The 25720-nt window shown below is 40.8% G+C and overlaps 1 protein-coding gene across 3 annotated transcripts in view; it reads left to right on the top strand.

Moving 5' to 3' along the window:
* Window positions 1–25720, top strand: part of lzts2a (leucine zipper, putative tumor suppressor 2a) — a 56919-nt gene that overhangs the window by 5562 nt on the left and 25637 nt on the right. The window contains exon 2 of one of the 3 annotated variants that reach the window (XM_084736023.1): window positions 20661–20770. The gene's annotated coding sequence lies outside the window, so the exon portion shown is untranslated. Of the gene's footprint in view, window positions 1–20655; window positions 20771–25101; window positions 25378–25720 lie in introns of those variants that run through there. The other 2 variants (XM_084736020.1, XM_084736022.1) reach the window with 2 other exon arrangements.

Here is a 25720-nt window from a genome sequence, read left to right as displayed (position 1 = left end):
CTCAAAGTTTCTATATCACACTTGTATAAGTTGAATATTGGACTAGTGTTGACTTCAAACTAGTTGTGATGTCACAAATCACATACGTAGGCTTGTCCCTTCGAATCAGATTGTCCATGAGCACAGAGAAATGTTCACTTTCAGCAGACGAAGGTGAAAACATCCTTCTCGTGTCAAACTCTGCACAGTGAAGCTCAAACACCCAACTGCAGAAACAAGAAACATATTTTTGAGTGGAGGGGGACTTTAAATGAGTCATACACATGGGGTTCATTTCATCCACTTACATTCCAGAGATTTTTACTGTGACCAGAGATAAAAAACACAACATGAACCATTCCTCTTTGAGAAAACACTGACCGAGTGGAGGAGGAAATGGTTCTCCTTACTGTATATCAGTGCAATTGATTATTTCCATAATGATAAATCATCTGTAAAGCTTTTAGAATTTAGCATTTAGAATTTCTTTCTGTAAAAGTGGCGTCCACACTGTTGAGGGGTGATGGTATTTTGTATTTTATGAGTCCTCGAGAGCAGGCATCATGTTTAGATCTCACTCAACTTTGAATTAGGGGGAAGAAAACACCAGTCTGTCCTTGTTCATGGTGGCATGCAGACGTTTACATGCTCCTCTTACTACTTCGTTTTTGTCCAGCTGATGTTTATTGGACTTGAATCAAACTTGATTATAGTCACTTTACTGTGTGTCTAAAATTTAGACACAGTATTTAGACTCTAAATACTTGCCCAGAATTCTTACCAAGACATTTATCTAATTTCTTCAGATACCAGAAAAAATGTCTACAAGGAGACACATGATCATTTTCTAATTAAATTTTCAAAATTAGATTGCTTTAGTCGTTTTCAAATTACAGCTCGTTATAAACAGCATTAAAAAAACAGTCAGAAATGTGATATTGTCTTTTGGCACTGTCTGAAATTTTTGTTTGTTCCTCAGTCCTTGATGGTTCACTAAACAAGAGCTGCATTTTTTGTCCAAAGAGTTAACAGATCTGACAGTCAAGGTATAGATTTTATAACTTTTTAAGAGGCCCAACTGCTGCAAATCAATATCATTTCATTTCCTCATTAAATATTCAAGGACATCTGAGGGTTTTTTACAGAGGTAACAAATTTAATTCGATTTTCTGAGCTTGGGTTATTGATAAGCCACTCTCAGTAAAATTAGTGAGTTACTGCAATAATTGGAGTCTAGTAGTCAACAACATGAGATGTGTGGTGATTGTTTCCTGCCACCATGTGAATACATAAACAAATATCCCATCCTCTTCCGTAGTTCCTTTCAATTGAATTAATCTGTTATTTGAAACCACTGCAAAAATGAACACGGCCTTAAAAGAGATGAAATGCAGACTTTTTGGATTTCTGAGCCTGCATGCCCGACATGAAAACCAGATGAGCTATTTCTGGTTCACTAGGCTCTTTGTTAATCTCTCAAATCTCTCAAAATGAATGAATGAAGTGTTTACACTCTGACATTTGAAGGCTGGGTTATTCACACTCTAACACTAAGCAGACTGTCTGCTAATACAAAAACATTTCATTAGGAGAGTGATTGCAGAAGAGGTCGTCATGTTGTGTGCTGATGATAATGACCAGGTCTGTGCAGTGCAATCAAACTCAAACACGGACATCTGTGCTACGAACAGAAAGAAGACAGAAAGAAGGAAATGTGTCATTTTTTATGCAGAGATTTGTGCTATAAATAAATTCCGAATTGTCTGGTGATTACGAAGCTCTCTTGACTGCAACACTTCAAGTCATGACTTAGTGCAGGCGGCTTATCCGTCAAACTACAGGGGGTCAGGGGGAAAAGACTTATTCTTTCTGCATTGATCTGAAGTTTGAGAATGAGGCTGCATCTTGTGTTGTGCTGTTAAGTGTGAGGCTGCAGTATGTCTCATGGTACAGATGATCATGGTGCCAAGAAGATGATTTGTTGTGGAATTTGGTGCAAATATTCATGACCCCTTTAGGATTAATTAGGATGAGCCCTTAAAGCGACAGTTCACCCCAGTGGCTCGTGCTCATGACCGCACAGGGTGAAAACATTAATTGCATCTTCCTTGACTGAGTTGCAACCTCTCATCCATGAGATGCACGCTTCCTTCTGTGCTGTGATAGGTAGTTCCTAAATGAAACTGATTTTGAGTAACCGGTTCATCATTTCTGGAAAGAGACATTGCTCACATTGCAGTGTTCAAATGCATTTTTTTGGTTCTTTGAGCACAAGTGCCGTCTAGTTACGTTACAGGGATTGACATTTAACCATGAAAACTGACTCTGTGGCCACTAAATATTACATTTAGGTGGTGATTATTCCCATAGTTTCATCCCCATACTGAAAGCCTTTGCCACACACCACACAATCTGGGAGTGAATGGAAACAGCAGTTTAAGTGGCTTGAATATGACACATCTAAGGAGGTAAATACTGTGGTGTGTGCCGCCAGTTTCCTCAACTAGCTGAGACATCTGCTTGTTTTTAATCAGAGATGCCTTCAGGGAACACCACATCATAATTTAATGGGAAAACTGGACAACTGTTAGTGAAGGTTGTGTTAAGTTGTGTTAAACTGCCTTTTCTGTTTACATTTGGGCCACCAAAAATGTGTTTTGGCCAACAAAGTTAGGAAACATGGTAAGTTGGCAACTTCTTTTACAACAGTGCTACAGCCGGCATGTTCTTTGAAATATCCAAATAAGTATACATCGACAGACAACTGACAGTTATAAATAGCTGATAAACTTACAGTGTTGGACTAGTCATCCTTATTAGTGTCAAAGTATAATGTTGCACCCGTCTTCTGCTTGCATAGGCTCAATGACCCTGCAGCCTGTAGACAAACTGTCTGAGTGTGGGCAGGAGGGGGTGGAGGTGGGAGACAACTTGCTTCAACCTTAGATCCTATAGGCTATTAAATAGGGATTCAACCTGTTTAATTTACTGTCTATGGCTCCAACTCATTATTTGGACTGCAGTACTCATTTTTGAATACTATTGTCTTACGTATTTCTTCTTTAAGAGTAATATGAAGCTATAGGAGCTCACCATGAAATCTGCGTTGCCTATTCATCAGCCTCAAGGTGTGGCTGTACAGACTCTGGTGGACCACTCCTGACGTTAGTCTGTCATCGTCAAGTTGTCCTCAGTCTCAGCCTGTCATTACCCCCTTTGACTTGCACAGACTTAAAAACACCCAAAAGCAGTCGTAAAACGCCTCATGAACTTGCACGCTGCATGTCTATTATCATGTTTGTGCAGAGCCCTTTTCGACACAAAATGGAGACTCAGAATGTGTTTTCTTTGCGTCAGTAGATTGCAGGTCAATTAAATTGCTGTTGGAATCTGATAGCTGAGATGTCAGGCAGAGATGGGCTCTGAAAGCCCTTACAGTCTGTAAGAAGAGACAGAATCAATGCAGAGTGGAGTAAGTTTGTGTATAATGGACATTAGTGGGCAGCGCTCTGGCACAGATCACATTAGAACCAGGAGTGCTGAAGTCTGCCAACTGCTCCAAATGTCCATTAGTAGGCCAATCAAACTGTGTTTGCTCAACACTCATGTATTTGTTCGCTGTGCCCCGCAGATACTGTAGAGAAACTACTTTTACTCGCTGAAATTGCAGTTTGAAGTGCTCATTATGTTACAGTAAGTACCACCCCAGTTCCAAAAATGTTTGGATGTTATGTAAAACATAAAGAAAAACAGAGTGCAATGACTTTTCAAGCTTTATTAAATTGACTACAGTACAAAGAGAAGATATTACATGTTCACTGAACTTCATTGTTTTTTTTCATTACCACTCACTGTGATACACCTTTTCTTTCAGCAACACTCAGTAAGCATTTGGAAACTGAGGACACGAATGGTTGAAGTTTTGAAAGTGAAATTCTTTTTCATTTTTACTTGATATACATCTTCAGGTGCTGAACAGTTCGGGGTCTCTGTTGTCATATTTTGTGCTTCATAATGCACCATACATTGTCAATAGGAGACAGGCCTGGACTGCTGGGAGGCCAATCTAGTACCTGAACTCTTTTACTACAAAGCCACAGTGTTGTAAGATGTGCAGAATGTGTCTTCATATTGTCTTGCTGAAATAATGAAATAAGCAGCGACGTGAAATGATGTCGACTGGATGGCGGCATTAACGGATGTGACTCAAATGAGCTCCGACTTCAGAGGAGCCTTAAGCTTTTCTGGATGTTGTTGATGTATGGTTTTCATTTTGCATGGTAGAGTCTTAAGTTGCACTGTTGGACTGTTTGCCCATGCAGTTTTTCACACAAGTGGTGAGGCATCCATGCTTGTGAATGACTGAGCCTTTTGAGGATGACCCTTTAATACCCAGTCATGATATTGTTACCTGATACCAGATAACCTGTTTACCTTTTAAATGTTTCAAAACTGTTTTTTTTTTAAAGAGAATTCAACAATTTTCCCAGTCTTTTAGTATCCCTGTCTGAACCTTTTTGAAATGTGTTGCAGGCATCAAATCCAGAATGAGTGTGTATTTACAAAAAACAATAAGTTTGAACAATAAATCTTGTCTTTGTACTGTATTGAATTGATTACAAGTTGAAAATGGTTTGCAAATCATTGCATTCTGTTTTTATTTAAATGGGCTGTAAATTTTAACCTCTGCAGTGGACAAATCAGCAGCCGCCCTGTTTGCCAAGTATGAGCACCATCACTACACATGGAAACAGTTTTCATCCATCTGAGCACAGCACTCCCATTTCTCCCTTTCTCTCGTTCTCCTTCCGAGGAGGAGAAGGTAAAGTGGCCTCATATGTCACAAAGCGTCACTTCACTGCTGTCAGGAGGTTGATGTACGAGGACCGAAATGGCCAGTGCTGAAACAGCAGACCACACACACGCACACACAGATACACACAAACACAAGATTGATGGATGACACAAGCATTAGGTCCAGAATTGGGGCTCATTGCCCGGGAGAAGATGAACGGTTTTTAGGAGGTCGAGGAGGCGACTGGCTGGAGACGACCTGCAACAATTAGATGTTTTTATTGGTCGCAATCTTGTCTCTGTGAGAAAACTCATTCTGGTTTCTTCGGATTGTTTAGTAAAGACACATTTTTCTTCTGTCTGAGTTCAGCTTTTTACGTGACTAACAACGGCCTGGGTCTCTTCAAGTGAGAACGCCATTGATTAAGCTATTTGTTGATTTGTCTCTATTGGAAACCTGATTTGTGCCAGCAGGGGAAGCAAAACATGAATTATTGATCTGGTTTAAGAGCTCATCGGCCCCTGCTGGTTTGGTCTGGCTGTGATTTCTTCAGGACTTCTTCCTCTCGGATATGATTTTGTCTTAACACGTTTTTTTCTCAGCCCTGTCTAAAACAACTACCTCAGCAGAATTGAATCAGTGCAGCGTGTTACAGCGGGGCACCTCTGAGCTAATAACATAAGCAAAGATCTGTTGACACCCAGTTGTTTGGACATGTGTCTGATTTATAGATTAGATTTCCTCCACCCTCTTGGCCGGCTACCACCCCTGTATGTGTGTGTTTTGCTCAGCAGAGTGAAGCCAGCTCGGAGGATGCGTCTGCCAGATGACCCCTCAGCAGAATGCGTACCACACGGCGCCCCTCCCCCTTCCTGCGTCAGCTGACTAGCTTGGGTAAACTGTGGCCGGGCTGTCTCGTGGAAGTGGAGAGGAGAAGAAGACTAGAGAAGGAGGGGGCTGGGAAGTTTTAACCATGAGAGTGTTTACATCATGACCCCAGTGTATCTCTGCATACCGTACTCTCCGTAGTGGTGAAACTATGGGATTGATCCCTCCTTTTTAATTGTTGACAGATGTTTCCCCCTCGTTGTCCATGCCTCCATCTCCTTCTCTCTCATACACACGTGTCTGGCCCCGATGTTCCCAGAATTCTTCCGGGAACCTCTGGGATGCCGTCCCAGCCGTGGTCTTGGTAACATAACTCCCACCACCCTCTGGTCCAAGCCAGCCCTCATCCCTCAGCGGTCCCGTCGCACGTGGACTGCCAGGACTCAGCTGGCCTGGATGCTCTCCTGTGCTTATGAAACATTTGGCAGATTTTAAACATAGTTGCAGTTTATGAAGTGATGGTTTCATTCCAGTTTCAGCGGGACTTGGGCTCAGACTGACAGAGCTGGATCTTGTAGGTGTTGTGCGCCTTTATGTCGCCATGTCTTTGTCTGCTCTGCATTATCCTGCAGAGAATTGGTTATGGAGGATTGTGTCCATCTGCTGAGTGAGATTTCTTGGAAATGAGAGACACAGTGCGGATAAAAAGATGAAGGACTGGGTTTGTCTTGTGGCTCATCAGCAGAAAAGTGAAATCGAGTCCTCAGCATGAGATATACAGTGTGTGTGTGTGTGTGTGTATGTGTGTGTGTGCCCAGCTGAATTTAAAATCTACTCAACAATGAGTCCAGTGTGATTCTTTCACATGCACGCGTCCTCAAGCCTCCCTCAGCATCCCTCTGCGATTTGACATTCAAAAGATGTATTGTCCCAATAAGCCTTTGATATTCATATTATTATTAACAGGCTGGAGCAGCGTGAAGCTCACTGTGTTTGGGGTCTTGGCGTTTTCCTACCCCCCCTCGGCCCCGACCGAGGGCAGGCAGAAGTAGGTCAAAGTTTAGTGGAGCGTCCTGTCTGAGCAGGAGGATTGAAGAGGTGAAGGGGGGTTAATAAACTATTTAATAATGCCACACAGATCAGTAATAATCCATTAAATCTGATGAGTTCAATAAAATTTGGGGTTGTCAGGTGGTGAATATCTCCCAGTATAGTTTGCTCATATACTGTAGATGTTTTAACTCTCTGCTTTCTCTCTGTACATCCATCCATCCATACATACATACATACATTATCTATAGCTGCTTATCCTTTGGAGGGCCATGGGGGGCTGGAACCGATCCCAGCTGACACTGGATAGGTCGCCAGTTCATCACAGAACTAACAATGTTTCACACACAGGGGCAATTTACAGTCACCAGTTAACCTGCATGTCTTTGGGCTGTGGGAGGAAGCAGGAGCACACGGAGGAAAGCTATGTAAACACAGGGAACACGTGCAAACTCCACACAGAACGCCCCCCCAGCCGCTGGCGAGTTCGAAACCAGAACCTTCTTGCTGTGAGGAAAATGAAAAAAATCATCTGGAGTGGAAAGATTAATGACTGATTGTAAAGTAGAAAACCTCATTAGAGCCCATTAATGAAGGTAATAGAGCCAGACTGATGACCAGATTATTGGATGAAGAAATTGCATAACAGAAATGCCAAAGATAGTTTATGGTAACTTAGAAAGAGTGCCAGCCCTGCATGGTAAAATCTGTAAATATCCTCTCCTGTAACAACTGTATCTATACTTATATAACCGGAATTTTTAATGTTTGGTTATGTTATTGATTTTTTTTAAGAATAACTTTTGAAAATCTTGTTTTTACTGACCTTCATGATGTTTCTGATGGTGGCTTAGTCTTAGTCTGTTAGCATGCATTAGCACTAAACATAATGTATAGAGGATCATTTTAAACTAAAACCTCTCACATGTGATGTCTTACATTTCATTGTGAGATGATTCTGGCCTCGTTGACCCTTTTGAGCAAAACATACCTCTACAGATTAGGGTGTCTGGGTGTCGTGCGAGAGGGGACTGGGTTAAGGAGAGGTCAGACTGTCGGGTTAGAGTTGAGAAGAGAGGGGCTGAAGGGGTGAGGGTCATTTGGGGGGAGCTAAGCCTGTGTTTTAAGAGTCCAAATCCAAGGTCTTGTGCCATAAACTTTGAAGACATGTCGTTATAGTTGCTCCACTTTTAAAACACAAATGTTTGGCATCTGATACTAGAGAGGATCTGGAATATTTATAGTTGTTGTCAGTGGAGTTTGTTGAACAGGATTACATCCCATTCCTTTCTGTTCTTTTCTCACTGCCCTGGTTGGCTTGTGTTACATAAGAGAGCTTTCAAAAAATCAGATGTTGTTGATATGATAAGGGTAAAGAAAAGCAGGACAATTAAACCGTAAGTTACACTTCATCTGCTGTGTCTCAAACTTGCGTTCGTTGTCTGCAGCCCAGGATTTGCTGGCGTGCAGAGTTTGAAACCTAGCTTCAGTCGGCTGTCAGAGATCAAACAGATAGATTAAGGTGGAGACAGAGCGGTTTGGAGGGGTAGTGGCGGCGGCGGATGCAGAGATGAACGGATGAAATGAGGCCAGTGTCATCCTGTCTCATTTACTATGCAGGGTTGGGAGGGGATTAGCCTCGCTTACATAACACCGTCTCCCCCATCTCCCCCCTTAACTAGCCCATCTTCCCCCATTTCTCCTTCCCCCACGCTCTCACCCTGTCTTCTGAGATAACAAGATTCGTGCTGGCCTATTTGTTATTCCAGTATTTTGGATTTCTTTCTTTGTTTTGTTTTTTTTTTGCCAAAATAGACAGAAGGGGAGAAATAACAGGGCTTCATGCGGAGGAGAGATGATGAAGGTGAGGGCCAGAAATTAGGAAGAAGATGCAGGAAAAGGACATGGAGTTGCTGGAGTAAAGAGACAATGATCAAATGTAACAAAAGGTCTGCAGATAAAGCAAAAGGAAAAGAGGAAACAGGAGAAAAAAGGGGGCGTGTTGGGGGTGGATGAGATAGTCTATTTATAGTTTATCCCTGCTGTTGGGTTAGACCGCCTGGCCCAGCGCAGCACAGCTCAGCATCCATGTCAGTCTTCATGTCAGTCTCCATTAGCTCTATACACACACAAATACTGTATATATCCTGAGGGCGTAAATGCAGGCTGTCACGAAAACCTGTCTACGCTGACCTTTGCCACAGAGGTATGAGTAAAAGAGAATTACACACTGATGGATCTGACAGTATGTGTTTATATATGTGTGTGTGTGTGTGCTGAGGTATTAGAGTTAAGAGTCATACAGTGTCTGACATAAATATGCTGTGAAACGTGTGTAAAATTGCGTACCGCTCAGCTTGGTGGATGAAAAGATTGTCTTTTGAGACAAATTTCACACTTCAGAGAGTGGTGTGTTCAATTTAAAACAAAATCAAATGCAGGCTCAGTTGCACCAACGTTTCATTTTTAAACCTGAACATAAATCATGGTTTACCTTTACCTTATGTTGCACCAACCTTTTAAAGTATCTTACAATTAAGGAAGATTAAATTTGAACCGATAGTTTTTACTCTAGATTTTACTCTCAAGGAGGTTTAAATTTTAAAATAGTCTTTAAGATTGAATTAATCTTTGTTGGTACTTCCCAATCAGAGAGTACATACTCTCCCTGATTTTACTACTTAACCTTGGGAACAAATTAATTATGTGCACCATGTCCTTCAAAGTTCTTTTTTTGTTCTTTGTAGATCACATTTGCATATCTGTGTTCTCTCTTTTTCCTCCGTCCTCTCACACATACACACAGCTACAAGCACACGTGCAGGTAAATACATGTGTTTCAGGGAGAGAAACGTGTTCCCTCAACTACATCTAACTGTGGGCTTCCCTTCTGGCTCACTTGGATGACATCAGCGCACTTGTTTATTGTACCTGCTGCAGGCAAATGTACACACACACATACACACACACACACACAAATGCACATTCACATGATCTAACAGGCGGAGGAAATGGCTTTTGTTTTCAGCTAAATACATGAGGTGTTTCTGCAAATAACCTTTTTTAGTTTATTTATGTATTTTCCGTAGTAGTGAGCTGGCTCAAGGTGATTTTGGTTTCTTTTTCATGCTTATTTGGTCCCAGATTTGGCTCTGCTACACAAAATACAGCTATTTTTTTTGTTGTGTTGAGTCAAATTCTAAACGCTGTTCATTTATATTTGTGTTTTTTGGGTGGAATATGCCTAAAACCAAATGGATTTTGTGTTTTTTAATCATCCCACTGTTGGAAACGTTGCATGGGAAGTTATTAACTGTGAGCTGAGGGCTGCGAGCGCTGGCCAGCTACTGTATGAGTTCCTGGATGATTCATGGAACAGTCTCCGGGTTGCACAGGACCTCGTTTGTTTCTGCTGTTTCTGCCCCCAGCTCACCCTGCTCCAATAACACACTTACTGTGGCAGAGGACACACATATACAGTCACACATTCATGAACACACTTAAAAGCAAGTATTCACACCATGCATATGTACAGGCGCCTGCATACTTGCAGAGAGACAGACTACATCATATATATATATATATACACACTCACGTTTTTACCCACACTACATAATTCAGCACATAGAGGCAGAAATTGGAAATCATCTCAAGGCTTGAGACAAATATTTCTTGTTTCTTTTTCCTTGTCCTCCTATCTTGAACTTGCTTGTGCTTTTTTTTTTTTTTTTTTTTTTTGCTGTTGTTGCTCACTGATCCTAATCTTGCAAATAAGAGTTTTCTCTGCTGTGGCACAGAGTGGCATGTCTATGGCAGTGGTAGAAAGTAACTAAGTACATTTACTCAAGTTTACTCAGGCTACTTGTACAAAGAGAACTTCCATTTTACTTATTTTACAACTTCCATTTATTTAGATTTATCTATTAGATTCAGGGATTGTAACACCAATACAAAATTAAAACATTAAGCCTAAACAATATACTACCCTGACTTTTTTGGTGTCTTTGTCTCGAGGTCCGTTAACAATAAACAGTGCACTTGGAGTCCCTTGTCACGTTTCAGTTGTCTGTGTATTGTTAACAGTCTCCCCACAGACATATTTTGTTCCTACAAACTTCTGGTTTTATTTAAATAATTGTTTAAGGTCCAACAAGGTCAAATGAACCAATATATCAGAAAACAGCATTTTTTAAAGTAAAAGTCCAAAAAATGAAAACACATTTACTCAAACCCCAGCCCTCATTTATCATCTCATGACCCCTTAAAGTTATCGTGTTACTTTTTGGAGCGCTCAGCCTTCAGGTTGGAAACATTAGTGTGTGATTAGTAGTGATCAGGAGCTGCAGTACTGAGGACACACTGACCAGGCTGACTTAATCACAACCAGAGCTCAGCTGTCAATAATGGCATAAAGGAAAAAAAATATTCAGCATGTACTGTGATGTTTTAGTTTGGTCCGTGTCCCATCTGTTAACATGGAGGGAGCAGGATTTATGACCTACACTGCAGCCAGCTACTGGAGGGACGCTGGAGATATTTTGGCTTCACTTTTGGGACATGGTTGGGAACCACTGGATTAAACTTCCCAACTAGGTAAACTGTTAAAACTTGGCACACGTTAGCCAGCTGCAACATTAAAATGCTGCTTACACATTTATGCAGCCCTGCAACTAATGGTTATTTATAATATCACAATATCAATTGATCTGGATATTATTTTCATGATTTATCAATTATTCTGAAAAATGCTCATCAAAATTCACCAGAAATCAAAGTTACATCTTCAGATTGTTTCTTTTGTCCAACCAGGAGTCCAGAACCCATGAAGTCTTCATTTACTGTTATAAATGGCAAAGAAAAGCAGCAAATCCCTGATAATTATGCAGTATGATAGTATTATTAAACTATATTGGATCCTTCTGTTTAATAAGTACTTTTACTTTTAATCCGAAGTACATATTGTTGATAATACTTCTGTACTTTTACTTTAAATGTACTTTTAAATGCAGGCCTTTTGCTAGTAATGGAGTATTTTTACATTGTTGGATTGTAAACAATCTGAGTTCAGTAAATTGAACCACATGTGCCCCTCTGAGTAGGTCCCATGTGTTCTTGTGGCAGCACAAACCATCCCGCTGTTTTCACGGGTGGTGAAACACAATAGACAAAAATCTTTCAATTTTCTGCAGCTGGCGTGAAGCGTGACAGCGCCGGCTCTCGTGCTGTTTGTCTCATTTCAGCTTTCTCTGTGTTTAAGTTCAGTGCGCAGTTCAAGTGCAGCCAGATGCTGACAGGTGCTTCAGTGTGTTTCTGTGAAATATGTGCAGATCTCTCGTCTGGCAGCCCCCCCGCCGCCTCGCCCTGTGGCAGCTTCCCCGTGCACACTCTGTTCCCTCTCCTTTGAGCTGAGGAAGACAGAATCCGAGCACAGAAACGTGTTTGAAATAATGTGAGAAAAGCTAAAGACGGGGAGAATAATATGAGAGGAGACAAAGTGTGTGAATGAAAAGAGATGATTCACATCCTCCAGACAACAGAGCCAGGCTGATAGAGCTGGAGACCAACAAAAGCCAAGACAAAGCTTTGGCTCTGGCTGCGGTTGAAATGCTAAAATGCTAAACGAAAACTTCCCTGCCGTCCCTTTTTCCTTCTCATTTGTTAATTTCCTCCTGGTCTCTTTATTTCCTCTGTGCATTCTACTTCTGCTCCTCCTGCCCACATCTCACAGCTTCCCCACAGAAGGCTCATTATTCATCAGCTGTCCACGAACATGCAAGATCATCTTCTTTTCTAAGAAACTCATAGGATAGGTTGATTGTGTGCAGCTCTGTCCGAGCATCAGCTGCTGCCCGTAAGATTGGTTACAGAGATAGATTTGACGTCGTCGTGGTGATTTGTTGCTGCTGCTGCTGCCGCCCCCCCACCCCCTCCGATCTCATGTCATCTCATCTAATCTGGCCGCCGAGGAGGATGACTCAAGATCTGAAAACTTAGAGCTACATTACAGAGGAGGAGGGTATTGATTAGTCGTTTCACTTCAGGCAGGACTGAGGACTGTGCATGATGAGGTCATTCTCCTCTGGCGGAAAAACATTTACTCAAGCACTGTACCTGCATTAAGGTTGCAAAGTTTGTGCATTTTCCTTAACCCATAGTTGAACATGTATATAAAAAATAATTGATTAATCATTTAGAATTAATCAGATACACGTGTTTTTCTCAGTTAAGTTTTATTTAAACAATTTTAGCAGTACATTGGTTATGTGAAACAATAATTCATGAAGCACAAACAATTTAAACAAGCAGAATGATAAATCAAGACGGCTCTCACTCAGAATTCCTGCCCTTGTCCGCCAGTTTTTATTTAACAAATGGTTCAAAATAATGTCAGATTAGACTGACAAGGCAGACCAAACCAAACCTGTGTGGTCTGGAGAAATAGTACACAAAACATACATTATTGGTTAATACATTTTTAAATGGATACATTATTAATGCCGATTAGATGATTAATGACCTGATTATGTACAATTTTGATGTAGTTTGAGTATTTAAATTAAACAGTATACTTCTACTCCCCTACATCTCAGAGGTAAACGTATTTTTCTTCACTGCATTTATCTGACAGCTCCAATTACTATATTTAGTATTAGTTATAAAAATAGGTCATTAAAATGAATTATGATCTATATTGACTGAAAATAAACATTTTAGCTTGTTATTTTTTTCAGTTCTGTCTCCCAGTCCTATGTCTAAGGATGATTTCTGCCTAAACCTTTCAGATGGTTTTATTTAAATAACCGTTCAAAGACCCAGAGATGTAAAATCTAATATTTGACTAAAAAGGCAAAACTTTGAGAAAAGTTAAAAAAAGTAATACAGATTTGTGCAGCAGAACTTTGTTTTTGTTTTTTTCCCCCTTCCCAGCTCTCATTAATTATTTCATGACCCCTCAAATTTATCTTGTGACCCTTTTTGAAGGGTCAGACTCTTAGTTTGGTAAACAATAGTTAAACCAGCTCCTGTTTACACACTGATGCCTGAGTATTAACAATCTAATCTAATAATATTCTATGTGATTGTATGCAAGTGTCCTGCAGAAAAAAACATCTTTACTTTTAATATGTAAATACATTTTGCTGATAATACTAATTTTACTCCAGTAAAATATCTCCACCACTTCTTCTTCCACCACTGTCTCAGTTACAATTTCTACTTTTTTTTGGATAAAACATTGTTGGATAAAAGTGACAGAAAGGGCCAAGTTTCTGTACATGATGTATTAGAATCAGTCATTTCTTCTATTATTTGTTGTAACAACAGTGTTTCCCTGACTTTCAGAACAGTTTATAATCTAAAACAGTCATTTTCACAGCTGCCAGACTCAGACAGGCTGCCCTCTAGTGAACAGCAGTGGATCTACACCGAGCCTGACCTGAGCTCCTTGATCAGAAGCGAGGTTCAAACTAACAGGACTGGAGTTTAATATATACAGCAGATAGATCTATCAGAGCAGCACGAGCAAATGCAGTTCCTATTGTTGTTTCTTTTTTCTTAACCTATAAGATGAATGGCTCTCATTAATCATGGCCATTTGTCTTCAGTTGTAAGTCTAGAGGTCAGTGATTAAACCTTGTTCTCTGTAACGAAGCCAACTCTTTCTCTCCCTCTCTCTCACTGTCTTTCCCTCCCTCCCTCCCTCGCTGCGAGGATCAGAGGGAGAGTTGCATTTCGCCGCTGCTCCGCTCTGCTTTTCATGGCTCTGATGTTGTCTGCCACCAAATCCCTGCTGAATAAAAGTCAGAAATTGAAGCAGCAAATCATGTTTTATGTATGTGTGCTTACACAATGAAAGCAGGCTGGAAAGTGGGCCAAGCATCACACAGGGCATATTATGGCAACAAAGCAGCTTTCCACTTTCTTGGAAAAACGACAGCGGCAGCCGGCAAAGTGCCGGGCACAGAGTACGATACGAGTGTTCGCTTAATGACAGCCAAAATGGAAAGAGAGATAACACAGAAACTGCATTACCTGTGTGCTCTATTCCTGGGAAGTGTTTTACTATTCCCATTGATTCTATTCTGGAGCTGGAGTAGAGACTGCGCTGTGGACTGACAGCTCCATTATTAAACAGATATGTCTGGGGAGGAGTAATATGACAATATACAGTTTATACTGCGAGATGATAGGAATTAGTTTTCAATTTAGACATAGGTAGCTATCACTGAAATCCCTCTGGTTGCAACAGGCTAGAGATGCACCTTATTTTCATTTCTTGATTATTATCGCAGCCACCAAGGTTTCAGTTCAGTTTGTTTGTTTGTTTTTGTCATTGTCAGCTGGATTGATGGAAAAACTAGTGACCCGATTTTCATGAAACTTGGTGGAAGGGCGCAGTATGGGACAAGGAGGAACCCATTCAAATTTCGAGCAGATCAAATCACGTGGCAGATACACGTCAAGCATGCGTGAACCCAACGTAATTAAAATATCTCTCAAACAACTGATCGATTAATTGTTTCAGTTTTCTATTTGGTTATTGTGGGAAATGCTGCAAATCACTGAGAAGATTAGCTTTATGTCAAAGTTGCATTTGCCAAGTTTTTGCATCAGTGTGATCAAGTGTTATGATTTATATGTTATGTTATTCAAAAACAAATATTCCTTTTTTTAAAAGCTTAAGAAATTAGTTGTTTAAACGATTATTTAACAGAAAATAAATTTAGAATATATTATGACTATTTTAATAGTTGATAAAACATTTTTCCATTTTCCAAGGAAACATTCGCTTGTTTCATCTGCTGAAATGTGAGGATTCACTACTTTTCTCTGTTTTATATCATTTTTCATTTAATATCCGTGGATTTTGGACGAGGGTTGTTCTGGTATCAGCCTGTGAAATGGCCTAAAATGCTGGTATCAGTAAGTGGTGTCAGGCGAGTACACGTCTGTGCACCAATCCAATACCACACAATTTATTAATCCTGTAACGGGACGCTGCCACCTCAGCAGCATCCTGCACAACATTTTTTTTCCTAGGATGATGAAGTCATGTGGTATGGCATTCAGTGTCTGTATTTGTTTAACAAGGGGTTTTAGTTGAGCCAAGTCGTACAGTAATGATGGCATATCACATCATACATGGGTTAGAAGTATACAGCTGTTAAAAATATAAATAAATAAACATATTTTTAACCCACTGATATCAGAACGGTTCTTTATCGGCTGATAACAGAGTTCAGGTGTGGTAATCGGTATCAGAAAGGAAAAAAATGGTATCAGAACATCTCTGTTTTGGACTGTCGGTCTGACTAAACAAGACATCTGAAGACGTCACCTTGGACTGAACTTTGAAGAACATTTTTCATTAATTCTTCACATTTTATAGTCAAAACGCTAAAACAATCACTCAAGAAATTTATTGGCAGATTAATCCAAAATGATGTTTAATTGCATCTCTAGTTGCATTTCATCTTTGCACCGTTTCTTATAAAATGCATTATTTAATTATACACAGTATATTAATGTGGTAATTTAATATGACATAACACAACATGTGACTCTGTCCCTACACCCATATACGGCTAATATGTGTGTTCATGTGTTTCTGCTTCTTTCAGGCCTGAACTGAATATTTCTCTCTTGTTTCATTCTGCAAAAGTCACCTTGGCACAGATTTAGCCACGCCTTTTGTGTGACGACAGCTACTTTCTCCTTCACCCTCCTTTACTCCCCCCTCATCAGCAGAGCGCTGAAACACAGTGGAGACCTGGAGTAACCCAATAACTATACTGTGAGAAGCAGGTTGATTAACAAAGTGAACTCAAGGCACACACATGCTGCATAACCTTAATAACACCCTGAGCTGAAGTTAATGCTGCAGCACCCTGTGGGCGACCCTAAATCATAGTGTCATTGTACTCACATAAAGTGTGGTCCCCGCGGTGAGGACATATGCTGCTATAGCGATGTAATCTATCCACCAGTGATCTAAAGGATTAAAAATCTCTATCTAATCTGCACCCTTGGGTCCATATCAGCCCATCATACAGGGTGAGATGTCATCTCCTGATTAGAGATAGTGCATGGAAAATGTGTGTGTATGTTTGTGTGTCTACGTGCATGTGTTCATGGGCTTCTGCCGATATCACAGGTCATGTGTTTCGGCCTTGAAGTGGGTTTTATCAAAATTAAAAAATGTAAAGCTGACCACAGTCCGGCCTGGGTCAGATTTATGTGCTCATGTGTGCATGCATGTGCATGTGTGTGCCTACAGTGCAGCACATGTGCCTGTATCCGCAAATCACTGTAAATCTTTCCTTTTCGACACACACACTGCATGGCTGGAGGGATGGCAAGTGTCAGTCATTTTGTCCAACACTTTGGACAACAGCGAGGTTAACAGTGAAATTCCACGATTCTCAACACCCAATCTGAGACCACGGAGCAAAACAAAAACAATTTAAAAAGCCAGTGATATTTTTCTTTACCACCTGAAATAAAAACTCTTCTGAGCTTCAAGGACAAAAGACTGAGGGGGATATTTACTTCACTTGATACAAATTACCATCAGGGGACATGTTACCATGTCTGGAAAGTTATGGAGTGCAAAAGTAATTTCTGCTGCTGAACTTTGAATAAACGTTGAAGTCCGTAGTTTAAGCGGTAGTTTAAATTTACTGACATGGTGACAGACCATTATTCTGGAAATATTTATTTAAAGATGCTGTATACAACATTTACTTTCAGTTTTTCCTGATATCCCGAGCCCAAACTAAAATATCTCAACAGCTATTGGATGGTGTTTTTAAGGGGGTGGGGAGCATCTGAATAAACTTAACCCCCATCTTGTTATCTTACAATTCCACCCTCATCCTTCCCCTGTATCCCTTAGGGAAGACCCTGACCATCTGCCCTCCTGAGGGGCTCCCTGTTAGGATATCTTTGCCCCGTGCTCAGTTTCAAACAATCAGGCCGTGTCTCACTGGTGTTCACAGTAACAAATACGAGGCACGTGGCCATCAAATCAGGCCTCAAATGGCTGAAACACAATAATCATCTAATGGCAGAAATCCCAGATCCTGATTGCCACTTTAATCAGTCGTACCTCCTCGGCCCGAAGCCCAACTTACCTCCAGATTTTACGGAAAACCATTCATGAATTTGAGAGATTTTCTGTTGACAGACACAGACCAGCACATGACTTCATTTCATGTTTGCTCCATATCGATGCTATTTGAGAGTCTTAAAAACATCAGCTGCATTAGAGCTTTAAGGAACTCTAGATGTTGATCAATAATGATGTTTTATGTGATCATTTGTCAGAATTAAATGGATTATATTGATTTATTTTAAAAGGTCATGCATTATGTTGTTTTCCAAATGAAATTAGCTTTTCTTAGCATCTCATTTGATGGATGTTGGAAAAATGGTTGAGCTTCTGCATTGTGTTTGACGAGAAAACAATGCACTGCGATGTTTCTCTATCTTATAATCCGGAGTAAGGTCATTAAAATTTAGAGAGATATAACCGTCGTTCATGTGGGAGCCGTATGATGTTTTCATCCATTCTTGATCAAAGTTTGACCGGAATAGCTGATTCTCTTTGCAGCCAAACCACAGCATCCAACTCCAGCTGACACAATTTGCCTTGACAATACTTTTTCTGCAAAGGAAAATCTGTCAGCGTGACTGTCCATAACGCTACAGTCTGTCTGTCTGTGACAATAGCTGTGAAAGAGCCCAGTCAGCATCTGTCTGTGGTTCCTGAAAGCAGCTCTGAGGCTCGGCCTGGCAGCCGGGCGATGTGGCAGGACTGACCCCTGCACTGGGACATAGGGGCCAAAATCAATACTCGTATCGTATCACTTATCAGACTGTAACAAGCTGACTGATTACCTCATCGGCTGCTTGTGTAGAGAGTGGAGAGGAAGCAGAGAGAAAGACAGGCTGAGATCAGACGATAAAAAAAAGCATAAATGAAAAACGGAGGCTGAATTAGCATTTTTGGGAAAAGAAGATAAAAGCCTGCAGTGTGCAAACAGAAGAAAAGCGCTTATGTTTTCTGTTACTGGAAACCAGGATGTGCCAAATCAAACTTCAGAGGGTTTTTTTTGACTAAATACCTCGTCAATATAGACTATACTGTGATTTAACAATAAGATATTTATGCACAGGAATATTTTGAGAAAGAAAAACAGTAGTAATGTGAATTTGACGAGCAAATACACAGAAATTGATTGCTTTTTTTACTCATCTGAAGTCAGCTCTGAGATTTGTTTTCATATGCAGCTCATCAAATCAGGAAACACAATTTAAGATAATTCAGGATGTTACATAATCACCTAAATCAATTTATCACCAAGCTCTCCTGCTGTGTTACCTCCTTTTCCATTTAAAATTTCCTCCTTATTATCCTTTCACCCAGTTTGATGGGTTATTGTTGGTTTTCATTTAGAAGCTGGAAACACATGCAAACACAGTCTCACATTCATACATATATATATGTTTACTATGTGAAAATAAGGCAAATGTTTGTATTAAAAAATAGTTTCTCAAAGTATCTGATTTTCCTGCTAGAATTTGGGTCATTTTTAATTGTATTTTTCATTTGCATGTGGATGTTTGTTCAGGCACCAGCTTCACACAGACAGACTCTGACTAACAGTCAGAGTTGAGATAGACTTCTAAATTCATCAGCTACACAAAGTTTTTCTATTGTTAAATCTTGACTCTCATAAGTAGAACTAATTTGCTGGGAATTCTGGGTAAATTCAGACTAAACAACACGGCACGATCGAGCAACAGCATCAGAATTCATATCGTTTCAGTAGTTTCTTCAGTCAAATTGAAAACGACTGACAACATAGGTGCAGATTTATGTTTTTGCCTGTGGGTGCTCAAAATAAGTGTATATACCAAGATGATGATTGTCAGAAAATCCCTAAAATCCTATTGCACTTGCTTTAGTAATTATCGTGGTGTGGGCTGCTGCTGTTGATGGACGTAGACACAAACTGCAACGAAATCTGACCCTGCTCTGCTACAAATTATGAAAGGGCATTTATTTACATACAGACTGACTACATTTCCAATGTGTAAGACTGAAGATGTCCTCACAGCTGTATGTCTAACATATGTTACTGCAGTCTCTCAAACCTCTTTCCATCTTGTGTCACGTATGGAAACATTAGTTTAACATTAGCCTGGGGGAAGGGTGGCTAACTCTTAAGGCTTAAAATAAGTCAGCTTTATTTTGGGGTGGGGGTTGGGGCATTTTGTGTGTTTATTTGGCAGTGGACAGTAGAGAGATGACAGGAAATGGGGAGAAAAAGAGATGAGGAATGCAACAGAGGTTACTGGCCAGAATCAAACCAGGCATATGGCGGTTCATGGTCGGCACCGTAACCATTCAGCATCTGTTAATACCTAAAGCATCTATAAATAAATATTCTATGTAATAACAATGCACCTAATGTGACATCAGATGTCACCAATATTGTGAAAAGAGTTTGACAGTGTCAAAGGATGTGCTCATAGTGATAAACATGCAGAGACTTATTCTCACAAATCTGCAGCTCCACTTGTCTTTAGCTTATTGTTTAGCCATTTGGCTACAATTTAACTGTTTTTTGTTCACTCTCACTGCTCTCATGGCGATGTTCACAGCAGCTGTTTTGAGTGAAAAAGCTCCAAAAACCCACAATACACTACCTACCCAGCAGACAGACACAGCATAGTGGAGCATTTAACAGTTAAAGAGTCAGATTTTCCCTTCAGGAGTTGGTGGTGGAGACCAAAAACAGAGCTAAAAGAGAGTGAATATTGGTCTTAAGTTTGTCAGGAGGCCAGAAACACAAGTTTGAATGAATAATAATGTTGTTCGCACTGACCCCAAGTGGCCGCAAAAGGCATTTCTTGCAGGTTTAATATAGTATAAATGTTGCAAACATGAGTGTAATTTTGAGTCAACATTAACATTAACGCTCTGTATTTCCCCTCAGGACAGACTGCTGGAGGAGAAGCTGAGAGAGGAGCGAGGTCCTGGGATGAGAACCCTCTGCTATTTCCCTGTCTCCCCCAGACCTCCAGGAGGAGTACACTGGACGACACTCTGAGGTAAAAGAACCACACACAAAAATAAAACACCCTCTGCAGCAGACAAAACCCTTCTCTGATGCCGCTGACCTTCAATATGTGCTGACTCAAGCGTCCCCCTCTCCTCCTACTGCTCTTGTTCTCTCCGTCTCTCCCGCCCTGATGGTGTTGTTCTTTTCTCCCTCATGTCTTTCGGGGAGTCTGGGACATTGATCAATAGTCTGACTTGGTGGTGTGGGCTCAGTTTGGAGTGACCCGCTGTGGTCACTTTGTCACACAGACACACACACATTTATGGAAATGGGGGTCTTGGCCTCCGTCTTTGAAGTGTCCGATTAGGGATTGGGTTTGGAGATGGATGGCAGTTGGAGTGTGTGACACAGGGGGGAGGAGGAGGGAGTAGAGACAGAGGAGATGAGGGGTCGGGGGTCAGGAATTTGCGGCTGAACCCATGTTGTTCCATACGGTGGCTGGGTGACAGCAAAAGACTCAGGGATGGTGTGTTTGTTGGTTTACTTCTGCCACAAATCTAATTTTCTTCCTCAAAACATAATATATAGTGCTCCCTCCTTTCAACTCAGTAGTGTCCGTCTGCATTTTTGTTTGTTTTCCAGCCCTGAGCAGCCACACAACACCGAATCCTTATCTTTTCTATCAGCTCAAGGCCTCTCGGTGAAGGACGGTGTTTGTAAGATATGTGGGGTGATAATATTGTGTGGTCAACACAGCAGCAGCTGTCTTCCTCTCTTCTTTCCACCGTCTCCATTACAGATCTGCTGTCTCCTCCGCCCTCCGTCTTTCCTCTAGTCCAGCTCAGCCTGTCCCAGCCCAGCTGTCCCCTTCCTTCATTAGCTGTCCCATAACGATACCCGCCGCCTGCCTCGGCAAGGTCACTTTCAAAAAACAAAGAACTACAAAGTCCTACTCAGCCCCTTATTTTTGGGTTGATACATGTTTCTTACAAGTTAGGGCTGCACTAATTCATATTTTTCTGTCAACAATGGATAAATTGACTATATGTAATGTGAAGGGCATCATTGTTATGATGAAGACAGATAATTATCACCTGACTCTGCAGTTCTCCTCAGCTCTCCAGAGAGTTTTTCTTTCAGCCCTTTGTTTTTGGTTTTACAGGCTGCAACTTTTATGTTTCAGCTCAGTCTTATGCAGAAGGCAGAGCTGTTTCCAGGAGCTCTAAGAAACTCTTATATGCTGTATGCCAACTGCCCGGTACCACATGACAAAGTTATCGACCTTTAACCGGCCACTATTGCTGGCTATGTTAAACAGAAGTCAAAAGTCTCGGTCTGGGTCGGTTCACATAGCCCTGCAGCACCACAGCCATTGTAGCTTCACGTTAGCTTGATTTGATGGATTATGTCAAATAATTTAATTAGGTAAAATTGTACATAAAAGCCAAAGTTTGTGAAGTTTTTTGATGTACTTTACTCACAAAAAATAAATCAATATGGGAAGACTGAATGCAGGTGTATGATATTTAACAGCGTTAAAGTGTTGTTTTTCTGAAACTCAAAACACAAATCCAAAGGTTTGTTGTCCCTCATCAGTTACCTGTTCAGGTTGTTTGGCAGCTAGCAGACAGACAACTAAATAAATGAGGGGTGAAATGAGAAAAAACATGATGTGAGTGATACAGAAAGAGAAAAAGCAGTGTGCATATGATAAGCTTCATTCATCTAAAAGTCCACTTAATAAACAAATTTAAACTTTTCTTTTTTTTAACGTCACATTCAGCCGCCCACTCTGTGCTGACTCATGCAAGGGTTTGACATGTTACACTGAACGGGTACACTCAGTTTGTAAGTTAGTATTACCTTTATAGGCTGAAATAGAAGCTCTGCTGACTCACAGACACACTCACACACACACTCACTGATGCACACATGCACATAAAGGGCTGAAAAGCTTTCTGGTGTTGTATTTTCAGCATGGAGAGGTGGGCCGTGTTAATGGCAGTAAAGTGCCAAGTCAGAGAGCACAAGTGAACTCTCTTCTCACTTGTTGTACCGCCGTGGGACTCACAGGGAGGTACAGGGAAGTTCCAGGAAAGAGAGAGAAAATACACACACACACACACACACACACACACTCCTCCAACATTACTCAGCCCTCCTACTGGTTTTCCATGGAAGCACACAACAATAAAGCTAAAGTGTTGTGTACCGCTAAGCAGAGCAGTGTGTGTGATTTATAGGTTGCTCAGTGCTCCGACAATTAGTGCATTAATCAAATGATGAATTGACGGAAAAACAATTGAACGATTTAACTGTTCTGATGAACAAATAATGTTTTAACAGCCATGCTAGTGACTCTGTGCACTTATGCACAGCTGTGCTCTGAGCTAACTGCTAACATCAGCCTGCTAACATGCTCCTGTATGATTAGCATATTTACCATGTTAACTACTTTAGCTCAGTGTGCTAAACATTTGTTAATCAGCACTAAAAACAAAGTGCAGCTGAGGTTGATGCAGGTATTTGGTCATAAACTAATATGCTGGACAAACTGAAATGTGAAAACCACATATGTAAACCTCATGGAGGTGCTAGAGGAAAAGTCAGGACATCACCTGAGTCATTAGGATTCATCCCCTGAGGACCATGAGTATCTCTACAAAAATACCATGGTAATTCATCCAATAGTTGTTGAGAGATTTCTGGAGTTTTAAGTCAAAGTTGTGGACTGACCAACAGTCTGGCAATGACATCCATCCAGCCAGCTGCAAGCAAAAAGCAGCAAATGCAAGGATTTGCTGCTATTCTTTGTTTTATATAATTTCAGTGTTATGTTAAATGTCCTTGAGGTTTGGACTGTTAGTCAAGCAAAACAAGTACTAGACAGTACTAGATACTTTTATGTCTTCTAGCTGCAATGTTTTTATCTATTTATTTATTTAAGAAATTTTAAATATAACACATATAAACACACCCTTCAACAGTAACAGCAAAATGAGAGACAAAAAAATTCAGAACAGAAAAATCCAACCCCAAACCAACAACCAGCACTGATTAAAAAAAAAACATTCTGAGAGATAAATCATATAGGAATTTTAGCAGTAAATAAATAAATAAATACCACAAACAGATTGAGTAATCAACGATTAAGATCCAGGGACAAGTGAGTCAGAGTTTCTGTTGGAAACAATGCTGGTGTTTCCTGTGGAGCAGATCATTGCAGCAAGAAACACTTTTTAGCCAAAAATAAAAGAATTATTAAAAGAGATTTGGTGCACGCATCAAAAAGATTACCCAAAAGTATGGTTTCACAAATAAAACAAAAAAGACAGTTCAAACTGTTTACAGGTAACCTCTTAGATCACAGAATTAACATTTTTCCAAAATATCTGGGTGTGATCACGTGTGTTTTACATTTAGAACAGAGGTTTGAGCTGTTGGGGAACATTTTCTGGAGATTAAAAGGTTTACAATAAATAGAAAATTTCATGTATAGAAATTGAAGTACATTTTGATCCCATTGCAAATCTTGATCCAATCTGCAGAAATAAGTGTTACCCACTGTTAAGAGAAACATCCTGAGAAAGTTCACAGGTGGGTGTGACTTCACCTGAAGACCAAATGGTGGAAATATCCAACTGATTGATAATGAAAATAAACGATTTCCAGGTACATAGCTACACTATAGCTACAGGAAGCCTAACTCACCATGCACACACATTTCTTTCCACCATCAGCCTGTCAACTTTACCTCCAAACACCTTCAATTCACCCTCATTCATTTCTGTTACCTGCTCACCTTCTTGTGCACATGAGAGCATGTGGAGTGTGCAGCGATGAGCAGAAACGCGTTATGTAATTTACCCCATCTGAGTGAACTGACCCACCCCCTCCCTCTGTGATGGTTGCAGCTCCTGATGGAGTCGGTGTTGTTTGATAATTGCACAATTGGGTGTAACTGCACTGTTATTTAGCCACAGGATAGATGCTGGAAACTGTGGGGTGATAAGAGGTTCCCCTGATGCCTGTGGGCCATTCTGCTTTCTCACACACACACACACACACACACACACACACACACACACACACACACGCACACACTGAACAGAAATAGTGGGTAACATTTCTAAAAACATTCAATCTGACGCAGGATTGTGTCGATGCAGTGAATATAGTGTGTGAAAGAGAAGGGGATGGATGAAGCTTTGGCTAAAAGGAGAAGAGGGGGAGGAGAGTAGTGTGTGTGAGTGTGTATGTGTAAAGAGAGGGAAACTAGAGGCAGGGGGCTGGCAGACAAAAGTGAGAGAGGGGAGGGAGGAATGAGGAGAAGGAGGAGGAGGGGGAGGCGGTGCTAAGGCAGACAGCAGGGAAGGAAAGCTGAGAAGAGGAACAGTGGAGTGAAGTGAGAAGAGAGAGGAGGAGAGGACAGGACTGGAAAATAAGGGGGCTTCCAGATTTGAAAGTCCTCGTGTCGGGATATGAAGTCTTCAGAGGCAGAGGCAGGAAGCTGGAGTGTTGTAGAGAAGAGGTAGACGACGGGAGAAGGAAGGAGAAAATCTGATCCAACAGAAACTGGAGTGATTTTGTTTTTACATTATTTTCTCCAAGAGTGACGGAGACAAGTGGAGGCAGCGATGCAGGGCTCTCACTGGGGTGAGTGTGGGGGGAGAGTGTGTGTTTGTGCATGTGTCTGCATACGTGTGTGTCTTAAATTCTCCAAACTCAGGCTCTCTTTTCACCCTGCTCTTTATCCCAGTTTGGCTTAGTTTACATGAAATTTGCTTGAGGAAACTTTGTATTCATGAGTCGGTGTGAAGCCACTTGAGAGGGTGTCAGTTGCGGAAACGCCAATAATGGAAGGTGTGTAACGGAAAGAGTTTGAGACAAAAGTTGCCAGGCAGGCCCATTCACATGGAAACACTGATTTTAACAGGATTGGAAACTAGTTTAGGAATGCTAGTGAAGGCCAAAAAGTTGGTTAGGACTTCTGAAATCT

This window comes from Lutjanus erythropterus, chromosome 14, assembly GCF_056507025.1.
Source record: "Lutjanus erythropterus isolate fLutEry1 chromosome 14, fLutEry1.hap2, whole genome shotgun sequence".
In the NCBI taxonomy this organism is placed as follows: Eukaryota; Metazoa; Chordata; class Actinopteri; order Lutjaniformes; family Lutjanidae; genus Lutjanus; species Lutjanus erythropterus.
Note: the sequence above shows the minus strand (reverse complement) of the source record. Positions and strands in the feature narration are given on the sequence as shown.